The following is a 12,597-nucleotide window of genomic DNA, read 5'->3' as shown; positions in this document are numbered from 1 at the left end:
TGCTATTGCTAATAGTAAGTTTTAAATACTCTGTACAACTTGAATCAGTCAAGACTTTAAAGTCCACAAATGTTTATTTCTATAAGAGTACTTTTCCACCCTCTCCTTCCCACAAACCCTTAACTCTGAAAGAGAAGGCTCACCTTTCAGATAGGTTCTGCCTCAAAATAACAGAATAAAAGAAATTCAAAAACAAAAAAGAGGTCAGTTTGGAAATTAACAAGCACTTGGCCCGTCTCTGAAAAACCACGCAGCCTGCCCTGGCCGCCTTCACGTCACCAGTGTGGGAGGCGATTCGCACAGGTGTCCCCGGAACCACCCTGCACACCTCACAAAGGATAATTAACAGCCACCTCACTCAGATACCCTCAAGTCACCACAAAAAGAAATCTATACTCTCCTAAAAATCTTTGTCCAAACTGGTCTGGACAGAGAATTATCCCCACCCCTCATCCAGCCAGCCTGGCCTTCAGGACAGCACAGCGGGGGCAGGTGGGGAAGCAGGCCAGCATGCCTGGAGTGGCCACCGGGGCTTCTGTAACTCAATAGAAAAGAATCAAAAACTCTCATTTTAATCTCTATAGAAATATGAATGTTCCCGTGTGTGTGCTTAGTTGGAGTCAACGTATTTGTTGTTGTAGATTTTGACCAAAGAAGTATGAAAGCCACCAGAAGTATGAAAGAAACCAGAGTGGAGATACCCCACAAACCACCCGAAGCAAGGCTTCCCCAAAACTTCTAGTACCCTGTGCTGACAGCACAGTGGGCAGGCTGCTGCTCCGCTCTGAGACCTGAGTGTCCTTCTGAAGGAGACATGGAGTGACCTCCCTCACCAGGGACAAGTAAGGTGGCTGCAACATTCATCCTCCCAACATGAAGTCAGAGGCCATTGCTGTTTCCAAACCTAAGGCACAGTGCAGGTCAGAATGAGAGGCTGTGCTTGCAAAGAAGTTCATACATTAGAAATGGGGACAAGTTCTAGCCAGTATCAAGGTAGTACTGATGCCCAAAGATGAGAAATCCCAGGCAAATCAGGCAAAACTTTCTCACAAGAGAACAGGACAAGCTGGTCCAATGGTACATGAGCTGCAGAGTTCGTGAGAAGTTGCCATTTTATCCCATCTGTGAAACCACCTACTAACAGTCCAACTTCTTAACATTCTGACACTAATTTCAACAAACTGGATTACTCCTAAAACAGAAATGTCAGAGTCAGTCATTCACGGAATGATTTGTACAAAGCACAAAACAGTGGAACACGTTTGTTTCTTGTTTGTCTCAAGAAACAAAATAAACTACAAAGTGAGATGCCAGGGCAGAATTACAATAGAAATTTAAAGTAACATCTGGTTCTTTCCACCTGCCACAATGTTACTACTTAGCTGAAAGACAGTCCTCCTTCAAAATATCTGTTGTTCTGCTGATTATGAAAATACTCTTTCAGCAAACATTTGTTGAGTGCTAATTCAGGAACTGCATACACAGCAGTGAACAAGCTACAGTCCATTTTAAGTGTTTTCTTTCTGTGCAAATACACATATCTCATTAAGATAACACTCAATATGAAAAATTCCATCCAGATAGTTTTCACTTTTAACAGAAAAGCTGTTCCCATAAGATCAATCCTTGGAAAGCACCATTATTATTGGCTACCAGATATTCCATATAGAATAATATCATAATTTCCCAAAAGAACTTCCTAAATGCTTACCACAAGATAAAAACACAAAAGAGAGACATAGTTAAACATAACATGTTAGACCTATATTTAGGACCTCAAAAATACAAAAAACGAAAGCAGAACTCACACTCTGGGCAGGGCACGTCAACACAGCCACATCTTCCCCTTGCCATGTGTAAGGCCTAATTTCTGAATCTCCCTTACTTTATAGGCCCCACTGCCTCTTTGATCTAAGAGAACATTGTCTGCACAGAACAATTTCAATTTCCCTTCTTTTCAGGAAAGGAAATGTTTGCACTTCAAAGGATTTCTTTGAAGAGCAGCCCTGCCATCCTGGCCTGACCAGGTTAGGAGCCCCTGGCCACAGCAGGGGATGCAGGAGCTGGGCGCCGCCCACCCCAGCACTCTCAAGGCCAGCTCCTTCAAGGGGAGGGTCTGGTGTAGGGGAAGAAAAAACAAACACATGGAATATACTTGAGGCTTTTGATCATGACCTTCAGAAGTCCCTTTTCACATACAATATTCATTCCCAGCTCAGGGAAACTGAGGTACAGAAGACAGGGAGCAGTGGACAATGCCACAGCAGCCTCTACGAACAAAATCGTTCCCAAAATCAGACTCACTGAGCATCTAAGACCCCTTGCAGACCAGGAAGAAGTGGAGCCCCCCTCAGTTACTGCAGGTGATGACAAAAGGGATGACCTTGATACATGAAAGGCAGAGGAAGAGCCACACTTCAAATACAGTTCTGGAAGCCTTCCCTTAAGAACCTTTTAGCAGATAGTCACCGACAAAAAACAAAATTCACAACTAAAAATTTCACCTCTTCTTTCTCCACTGGCCCTCTGGTAGGGGGCCAACAGGGTCAACAAAAGTAGCATTAAATAACCAGGAGACATTTGCCAAGAGAGAGCACTGTTTCTCCAAACCAAGGCCCCACGCCCATCACAGCCCTCTGCTGAGTTTGGAAAGCCAGGGGTATACAGCAGATGAGACAGGACCTGCAACACTTTTTCTCAGGTCTTGAACAAGTCCTGGGTATTTAATAATGACCTCCACCCTTCCCCACCCCAAGTGGTTCAATTCGCCTGCTCAGGTTGGCAGCCACCTGAGTGGTGGGCAGGGGGCAAGAAGGGCGGCTCCGGAGCCTGCTCCCTCCTCCCCACAGCCCAGGATTGGCTCTGGGCTGCTGCCTGGGTGTGTGGGTGCAGGTTACAGTGACCAGGTCAGCCTGAGCTGGAGTCTTCCAGCACCTCTCACAAGCCCTCCACCTGGCACGACACTAAACCTTTGTACTGGACTTGTGAGTGTTTTTTCTTTTTTCCTTCTTTCACTTTTCTGTACTTTCCAAATTTTTTACGATGAGCATTCTACGTTTTAGAAACAGTTTTTCTTAGTGAGATAGGAAACTTGACCATAGTTCATTCCCTAGAAAGATCTACTCCTACAAAAAACAAATTATATATATGGCAGTAAAAATCATTGTGTGAACTGAAAGTGGAGTATGAACGGTGGGCTAGTTAAAAATATTGACTCGATGTTAAATTTCCTGATTTTGGCCCTGGCTAGTGTGGCTCAGTGGATTGAGCGCCAGCCTGTGAACCAAAAGCTTGCTGGTTCAATTCCCTGTCAGGGCACATGCCTGGGCTGTGGGCCTGGTCCCTGGTTGGGAGTGAGCAGGAGGCAACCAATTAATGCTTCTCTCCCTCTCGTTCTCCCTGCCTTCCCCTCTCTGTGAAAATAAATAAATAAAATCTTTGAAAAAAACACATATATACATACAAGTATAGATAGATTTGATCAATTAAGCAACAGAAACAAAGAAGGAAGGGAGCAAAGTGTGAAAATCCGGCGAGTTGAGAAAAAGGTCCATAGGAATTCCTTGTACTACACTTGCAATTTTTAAGTCTGAAATGTTATCCAAAAGAAAGTTGAAAGAGCTCTTCCCCCAAGTGCCTGAGGTGACCCCTGAAAATGGTTCATTATTCACTTGATCCAGAAAATCCCACAAAACCATGCAAATCAAGAGGTTCAAATCTTCACGTTCACTTTAAGAACACTCCTGAAACTGCCCAGGCCATCAGGGGTGTGCGCGTCTGCAAAGCCACCAAGTATCTGAAGGATGTCACTTTACAGACGCAATGTGTGCCATTCTGTCATTACAATGGTGGAGCTGGCAGGTGAGCCCAGGCCAAACAGTGGGGCTGGACACAGGGTTGGTGGCCCAAAAAGAGTGCTGAATTTTTGCTAAAAGTGCAGAGAGCAACGCTGAACTTAAGGTTTAGAGGCAGGTTCTCTGGTCATTCGGCGCATCCAGGTGAACAAAGTTCCCAAGACACAGAGCAGAACTTACAGAGCTCACGGGTGGACTAACCCGCCCACACACAAGCTCTCCCTGTGACACTGAGATGATCCCGTTGAAGAAGAGAGAATTGTTCCTAGACCAGAAGAGGAGGTTGCACAGAAGATATCCCAGAAGAAATAAAGAAACAAAAACTTATGGCTCAGGAGTAAATTCAGCATAAAATAAATGCTAATAATTTTTTTTTTTTTTTAAAGAAATGAGAACTAAAAGAGAAAAGGAAAGCACAAAAGGCAGGAAGGGGTGGGGGAGTTTTCCCCACTTATCTGTCAGCACCTGTGCTGCACCTGGACCTGTCGCTGAGTCACCCCAGGACACAGATGGCCCTGGTGCTCTGCGGGCACTGAAGAAGTGTTTTCCAAGGAAGGAGGTCCTTCGGCACCTCACCACACTACAGCAATCAGCAAAAAGGAGGTCTGGGGGCAGGACCACTCCCGCCACTGGGCCTGAGAAGGATGGAGTACAGCCTGGAAGTGAACTTTTCCTATAGAGTCCAGTCCCCACAAGACTGCCTATACAGGGCTGTCCCCATGTGGAGATGACTGGACGCAGACAAATGGAACAGGGCTCACCTGTGGCCTGGGCAGGAAGTCCCTTCATTCAGCCCCACCCTAGGGGCCAAATTACTGACCAAAAAAAAAGCAGCCCAGCCTCTGTCACACACGCCAACACCAGGTTCTGGGCACTACCCAGCACCACTGTCCCAGGGATACTAGTGCCAGCTGTACTCAGGGCTCTGCTGCTGAGGCTTAGTGAGGAAAGACCTGCATTCAAAGGACACAGAGAGAAATCTGGGCAAACAGAGGGGAAAAGCAGGGTGTTGTCCAGTGGCAGAGCAGCTGGCCTCTGCACCTCCAGGACGCACTCAGAAAGAAAGAGGGGCATGGGGGCGAGCCTCTTCAGGTTCCTGTGCTGAAACCTCGGTACCTAGCCCCGCCTCATGCACATGGCGTGCAGAACACGGTCCCAAGGAGGCCTGGGCCCCCGGTGAGTCTGACGCCCACAGCCCTACAGCACAGGTTGCTGGGTGGGACTCAGGCCGGGCCGCCAGGTTCACCTCCTTTCTCTGCCACTCACTACCTACCTGTGTGGCTCCATCTCTCCATCAGTCAAAACAGCAGTGCCAACCACTCAGCAGCGGTGAGGATTACATGGAAATATATGAATTGCCAAGTACTCAGTGAGTCCTAAGTTTGTGCTTGTGATTCTTGATGTCATGCAGCCCAGGGCACTCCCTCCCTTCCCATTTGTGTACCAGACTCTGGTTAATGGTCCTTGGTAGGCAGATTGGAAGATATGAGAAACAGAACAAGTGCACACAACCTTGTAAGATCAACTCCAGCGTCTTCGTCACAAGTAGGAAGAAGGTAACAGCACAGTGTGGAGAAATACCAGTGAGACAAGGTTTTGCTCCCCTCCCTTCTCACAGCTGCCCAGGGGAACCTCCACCCCCCACCCAAAGGCGTTAGACGACTGGACATGACCACCTCCAGGAAGAAGGAATCAAGTGGAAAACAGAGCCCCAGGAAAAACAGAGCCTTTGGTTGAAAATCCAAAGCCCTCAGGGTAATTTAGACAAAATGGCTGGGGTCCAGGATGACTATGACGAAGGCAGATACCTCCCCAAATACACAGACACACGCATGCACACACTTTCCCACACATACGCAGGCTAGCACTAAGAATGGGGCTGTGAGCTCTGCTTGGCAGAGGTTCAAGAGGCCCAACCCAAGATGTCTGGATCTGAGACCTAAGGGAACCTATGGCCCACACCCAGGGAAGCACCTGGTTCCAAAGAGAGAGTGGCTTCAAGGTCAGGCAAGCAGTCAAAGCCAACAGTCGCAGAGTCTGTGGTTCCTCCCCAGTGTTCCTTTCCCCATCATGGGAAAAAGGCCCAGAATGCTCTCCTTGACCTCAGCTGTGAAAGGTCATTAGTAAAGAGGACCCTCAGGTCCCCAGGTCTACAGGGGACAATGGTACAAGAACTAGGGCCACATCCATGGATCCTGGACCAGAATCGACGGGCGTAGATGAAGTTCAACGTCCCCACAACACCTTGGCATTACTCTGCCCCTACAACACAGACACAAGTCCAAGGAAATGGCACTACATTTTAACAGCTTGGCAGAATGGGACAGCAAGGTAAAGTTGTCATAAAAATGATTTCTCTCCATACCTAAATCAAAGAACTGAGCTTTCTCTCCAGTATAACAAGCTAACATTTATAACAAGCACTTAGTCAATGCCAGAAGCTGTTAAGTGTGTTTACCTCATTCTAATGCTCTCACTCCTACAAAGAAAGCACTAGAAGCCAATTGTTATGCAAGCAATATGGAAAAGAACTTAACTGTGGCTCTGGGAGATCTTACAACAAACACTCATCCCATCAGTGGAGCCCAGCCTGGGACCACCAGGGCAGGTGAGCCTTATGCCAGAATCTATGCTTATGTCCAGAAATGTCATTCCTACAGCCTGTGTTCCTGGGATGAACAAATCCTGAGCAATTTTTTTTGGGGGGGTTGGGGGGAGGAGGCATGGCATCTCCCCTGACCCCACCATGAGTGGTTCCATGAGTGGCTCAGGATGGCCACACAGAGCAGAGGCTGCTCCGCTGCAGCTCAGACTCCACACTGACGGTCTCTACGATGCAGGGCTCGCTGAGCATGGAGCACACGGGGAGTGTGGATGCACTCCTAATCAAATGAAACATACTCGGTTGTTCTCACAGTCAAGAACCCATCTGACTGAATCTTATGAAAAAAGCACTACAGTAGGAATATGGAATGTTAAGGAAACAAAACTATCTGACCCCTCCCTACAGAAAAGGGAAGAAAAAATCCACCCAGGAACAAGGAAAAGATGATTGATGCACAGTCCTACTCAGGGAAATAAGGCTCTTCTTACCTCCATGCAAGTCCCCCTTATTATAGCCTTTAAAGGTTTTCCCTAAGCTGGACTTCTATTTGCCATCATCAGAATAGCAGAGTGGCAACAAAAATCACTTACTTCGTGAAAGGAATCTAAATGTATTGATTTAATACCTTTATTCTTTCACAGCATCCTAAGGACTTCATGTTCAATAGCTTCACTATTGTGAGGCTGAGAGGGAAGGCTTCCCCAGTCTGCAGACAGAGCAGGTCTACCAGGTTCGGCAGGTCACAACGAGACAGCCGTAAAGCCTAAGGTTGTGCTGTTCTGAATGCAGATCCCTGCTGCCCTCAGCTCCTAGAACTGTCCTTGTCCCAGGGCAGCTTACCTCACTGAAGCAGTGAGGGCCTGTTCCCTCATCACAGAGCTCTCACTCCAGGCCTTGCAGCAAATGCACTCCTGCTAATAACAATAACCAGAGGAATAGCCAAATGAAGGACAGTGGATGTGGCAGGATGGGTGAGCCTTATGTCAGAATCTATGCTTATGTCCAGAAACACATTCCTACAGCCTGTGTTCCTGGGATGAACAAATCCTGAGCAACATGTGAAGTAAATTCTTCACCCACAGCTCGGCCAATACCAGGTGCCTGCAGGAGCGCCTTCAGAGCGAAATGAACGTATTTAGTTGTCCATCAAATTGTTTAACCAACTTGCTGCTTGTCCTTCTAGCAGATTCCCAGGTGGCAAACACACTGACCTTTCCATGATAAATTATAACTCCCTTTGAACTGCAACAGTATTCTCAAAGCTGCTTTAGAGTTGAAACAGGGGGAGTAAGGGGAAGGCAGGGTGGATTATGGAGAAAAAGAAAGAGAATTCCTATAGTTAACAGGGCTGATAGTCTGCTACTGAAGATCCTACTACCATATTCCTTGACTAGAAGACACTTAAAACTTCAGAGTAGATGGAACCTTGGCCTGGGATCCAACGCCCATTTCCTAAGGCCCAAGAAACCCCTGGAAGGTAGGTGTCCTGAAAGCCCAGGAATGAAAAACCAAGTATACCCATGACTTCAGAATGCCAAGTGGCAGGGGGTCTCCATCACGATAACAGGAAAACCCAGGGCCAAGGTGCCCACCGAAGGGAGGCAGAGGAGCACAGGGAGGCCACAGGCACCAAGAGACCCTCTGACCCGTTAGGTATGAAGAAGCATGAAAGCTAGGTGAGAAGAAAGATGCCACCAATCCAGGACAGGTGGCTACCAGGCAGTCATGAACCGAGGAAGGGCCCCCAGGAGGGTACATGTCTTTCAGCTCTGTCTCTTGAGTATGTAAGTGCCAGTTGGACTTAACTCCTTCCCCACCTGCTCTTTCTTCAGCTTCCCCCATCTCACTAATGTGGTAACTAGACTGCTCTTGGAATCACAGTGGGCCCCATTCACACCTCACAGGGACTGCACTGGCCAATCCTGTTGAGTCTGTTTAAAATCTAAAGGGGAGAATTCAACCTCCTGACATATCGACCATGTCCCCAGTCCAAGCTGCCCTCATCTCTCACCAAAATTACTTATGGTCACCTCTCCTATGTAGAAAGAGCCTTCGACTAAGGTTTTATTCCAGAATTAGTTATAAGTCTCTAAACTGGTCTCCCTACTTCCATGACTTCCCTCCCCCTCATCTCTTCTCTACACAAGGCTGCAAGTCATCACAAGAGCCTCCAATGGTCCTCCACCCTCACTCAAAGTAAAAGCAAAGTCTTTGTGGCCTATGGCACCCACAGTGGTAGATGGCCCCCAGGCCTGATGAGGCCAACCCCACAGTGAAACATTAGGGTCCCACCTCAGGTCCCACTTGGTGTGAGGATCAAGAGTCAGGTAGAATGCTGGACATCTCAGAAAGTGCCTCTGGCCCAGACAACTCCAGGGTTAGAGGAAAATATTTATCTTCATAACAAAAATATACTTATGCCTGTTCCAAATTCCTATCTGGGATTAATAAACCAATACCTCCAAATATATAGTTAGTAATGAAAAGGGGTTGGGCACCTTTGGACAATCCAATATGGAGTCACTGTCAGCCATGACAGTTATATCAAGTGGCAATATGCTCAGGACTGAGGTAATGGGGTATAAGGGAAACAACTTTTGGAGTGACCAAAACCACAAGTGTGGACACTTGGATAAGGACTCCACATAGACACTAATATGAGTGGGACCACCACCCATTGTGGGCTATAAGAACTTAGAGCTCTGACCATCCCCTACTTGAGCTTGGCTATACCACTGGCCATGCTTGGAGCCCAATGGGACTTCCACTCCACCAGACACGTGCTGCCACTGCAGCTGCCTGGCTTGAGACAGATGCCCACCTCGCCATCCCTGGAGGCTACCAGTAATCTGGACTTTGAGCTCTATCACTGTCAGGTTCCCCTTTCTGCATGTAACCTGTGGGCAACCCCACTGGCTTATTGGGGAGGTCTCCCCTATTAAACCTGGCATCGTGGAAAGACACAATGTGTGTGAGTGACTCCTTTCAGGGTCGCTCCCTTGTTCACAACAGGGATCGAGTCAATTACACTAACACTGGGCCCTCCAACATTGTTGCATGTTTTTACAGGCCTTAGTAGAAAGAAAGTAGACTGGAACAATCAATAAAACATGTATTTAATCCTGTCAAGGCATGGAAACTTCTACCAAATGTAATTAGAATTCAGGCTCCCAAGGTCAGCAATCTTGTCCTTTAAGGCTTTTTTCTCCCTCCTCTAAAGCAAATAATTATAATACCTAAGAGTACTCCCGTGGCTCAAATCCAGATTCCGACAAGTGAGTACATTTCTGATCTCTATGAAATCTCGTCCTATTTGTTTAGTCAAACTCCTTTGACATCCTTTAAATTTTATATGTCACAATTAAGCATCATCTTCATATGCTAAACATTTAAAAACTATTTTAATCCATTGTTGACTTTCTCCCCTAAATTTCTATCTCGATTGTGTGACTTAAATAAGGCCTTTTGTTTTAAATGCAGAGGGTGTATTCATTTAAAAATAACAATTCCCACTAAGACCAACAAAAAATCAGGGATATAACTGTACCACAATTTCTTATTATCTGAACCAAACATAAAAGGCAAGAAATGTTAAGGCAAATCGTGAATAAAGTGTAATTCATATGAAACACAATTAGGAACTCAGCCAAAGGCCAACCTACACAGTACTACTGGGTCAAATTTTTAAGAGCACATTTTTGGGATATAGACCTGGGGCTGAAACCCCAACCCTTTCCCACCTGAGAGCCTGTCCTGCTCATGCTCTTGGCGTCACATCCACTGAACACGGGAAAGAGCTACAAGCACGCCGCAGAAGTGCCATAGTACAACCGCTCTGTGTACAGACGGGTTCTGGAAAGACTGCCTTACCTGCCAGCCTGGGAAGGTCCTACTACGCAGCAAGCAACACGCTGAGAAGACCTGGTCGCCGCTATGATGACGGAAGAAATTCCTTCCACTCCAAACTCACGATGCTTGAAGAACTCGGCCTTTTCAGGCCAAGTCGGGTCCCAAGGAAGCCCACCCAGGCGAGACTTCACCGAAAAAATGCCCTGGGGCCCTAGGGTGTAGACCAGGGCGCGTCAGGAGATCCAGGGGAGAAGAGAGGTGGGCGAGGCGGCCTGCGTGCCCCGGTGCGCTGCGCTATCCCCAGGCCGCCACCTGCCGCGGGACCACCCTCCCGGACGCCGGGCGGCTGGTGACACAACTTGGACATCGTGGCAGGGTGCGGTGCTGTGCCCCGCGCCGCGTACGGGAAGTTCTCCGGGTGCTCCCGCAGGCCTGTGCCCTCTCCCCGCCCCCTACCCACAGACCACCAGAGAGTGTCGCGGGGCTCCCGGAGTCCGCGGCCCGACCCCGAGGCCCCAGGTGGCCCACTATCGCGCACTCGGTGTTGCATCATGCAGCACGCTGCGCCTTATGGTACAAAATGGACTCCGGTGGCGGGAACGCCGCACGGGCACCAACCGCGCATCGCCGGGCTGCCCTACCCTCGTCACCCGGAATCTGTCAGCACCCCTGCGTGGGGACCCGCACCGCCCTCCCACGCCTCCACGAGGTCCCGGGGTTCTCTCCAAGGTGACCCGGATCCAGGAGCTGCCCTGGCGTGGCAGGGCCGGGCACTCACCGAGCTGGCGGGCGGCGGGATGCAGGCAGGACCGTGGCTGGATGGACCGAAGCGCGGAGGGAAGCGCACGGGGAGCGGGAGTAGGGCTGCCGTTAATGGGTGCCGGTGGCTCGCCCGCGCGTGGACAGCTTACACCTGCCTGCGCCGACCGAATGAAGGGCGGCTGGCGGGAGCAGGATCCGCGCCTGGTTTTATCAGCTGCTGTCGCGTCACAACGGTGCACCAATGGGAAGCGCGTGGCGGTGGCACCAATCAACGTGGGATTTCCCCGCGGGCAGTGCCGATTCACCCGGTTGCTATTTCTCTGCCTCTCAGAGCCGGTGGCGGGACTGCATCCCAGGGCACGTACCTTGCTAAGCCCAGAGGGATGGCTCCAGGCTACTGACCCTGGTTTTCCTTTCCCAAAAGTAAAAGATCCAGGAGGCACTTCAATGATTTTTTAAAAATTATTATACACCTTCATTTCTTTTATTTTATTGCTATGCCCTTGCTTTTTATAGATAACTTCCTGGCCCGTTGTCAGGAAAGGCCCCAAAGCCTCCATCTGCTGTGCCCCTGACAGGTGGTCAAAGGGCTAGTGGAGCGGCATTCTTCCAGAGTCACTCTCCCAGAGACAGCAGATATTTGAACACCCCGCCCACCCTACTCAACTCACCAGCCACCTCTCTGGTGTCTCTGTTTGCTCCAATAAACCAAGCAAGGACCGTAATTCATAGAGATCAGTAATCTGTGACATGAGAGATGAGCTGTCCAGATTCATCCTGCCAGCCTCCTGACTTTGTAGGAAAACTGAAAACTTATTTGTCCGTGTTCATGGCCTTTGCATCCTTTCCACACCTTCTGCCTTTCCAAATCCTTGTTCATTAATGGGGACACATTGTCAGCCACCACACATGACACCCTCTTGTAATCACACTAGCAACTTATACAGCATATGACTCCACATGCTAGCCTGAGAAAAGGTTATAATGAAGGGAAAAAAGGGGCTAATACTTGTAAAGCTGTGTTTGGCTGTGTTTGGCATCATACTAAGCAACTATGTGTGCCTTGTTTTAAAATGATACACTCTAGTTTCAATTGTACAGTGGTGAAATGATGCTCCCAAATGACTCTGAGAAGACTTACCTTGCTGGGGCTTTTCTTGAACCCCACACAGCCTCCCTCACCTACGGGCGCTGCCATCAAAGGATGTCCCCTTCTCATCCAGTTCAACTCAAGGACTGGCTCCTTTGCCTTTGGCACCAGGTCTGGGTTTCATTCTGACCCCTACCACTTCGTTCACTGTGTGGTCTTCTGCAACCCATTTCACCTGTGCTTAGAACTCATAAACCTCATAGGAATTTTTAAAATTATATTTTATTATTATGCTATTACAGTTATATCAATTTTCCCCCTTTGCACCCCTCCACCCAGCACCACCCACTCCCTCAGGCAATCCCCACACCATTATTCCTCTCCATAGGTCATGTGTATAAGTTCTTTGGCTACTCCATTTCCTATACTGTACTTTA

General features: G+C 48.4%; 1 protein-coding gene across 3 annotated transcripts in view; it reads right to left on the bottom strand.

Annotated features, from left to right (window-relative positions):
• SLC7A1 (solute carrier family 7 member 1) overlaps window positions 1–11,282 on the bottom strand; it is a 65,541-nt gene extending 54,259 nt beyond the window's left edge. For 2 of the 3 annotated variants that reach the window (XM_045188063.2, XM_024551041.3), the window contains exons 1-2: window positions 11,087–11,282; window positions 10,330–10,519 (exon numbers count right to left, since the gene is read on the bottom strand). The gene's annotated coding sequence lies outside the window, so the exon portion shown is untranslated. The remainder of the gene's footprint in view (window positions 1–10,329; window positions 10,520–11,086) is intronic. The other variant, XM_024551042.3, reaches the window with a different exon arrangement.
• Window positions 11,283–12,597: the final 1,315 nt, after the last annotated feature.

The sequence above is a fragment of the Desmodus rotundus genome, chromosome 3 (genome assembly GCF_022682495.2).
Source record: "Desmodus rotundus isolate HL8 chromosome 3, HLdesRot8A.1, whole genome shotgun sequence".
NCBI lineage: Eukaryota > Metazoa > Chordata > Mammalia > Chiroptera > Phyllostomidae > Desmodus > Desmodus rotundus.
Note: the sequence above shows the minus strand (reverse complement) of the source record. Positions and strands in the feature narration are given on the sequence as shown.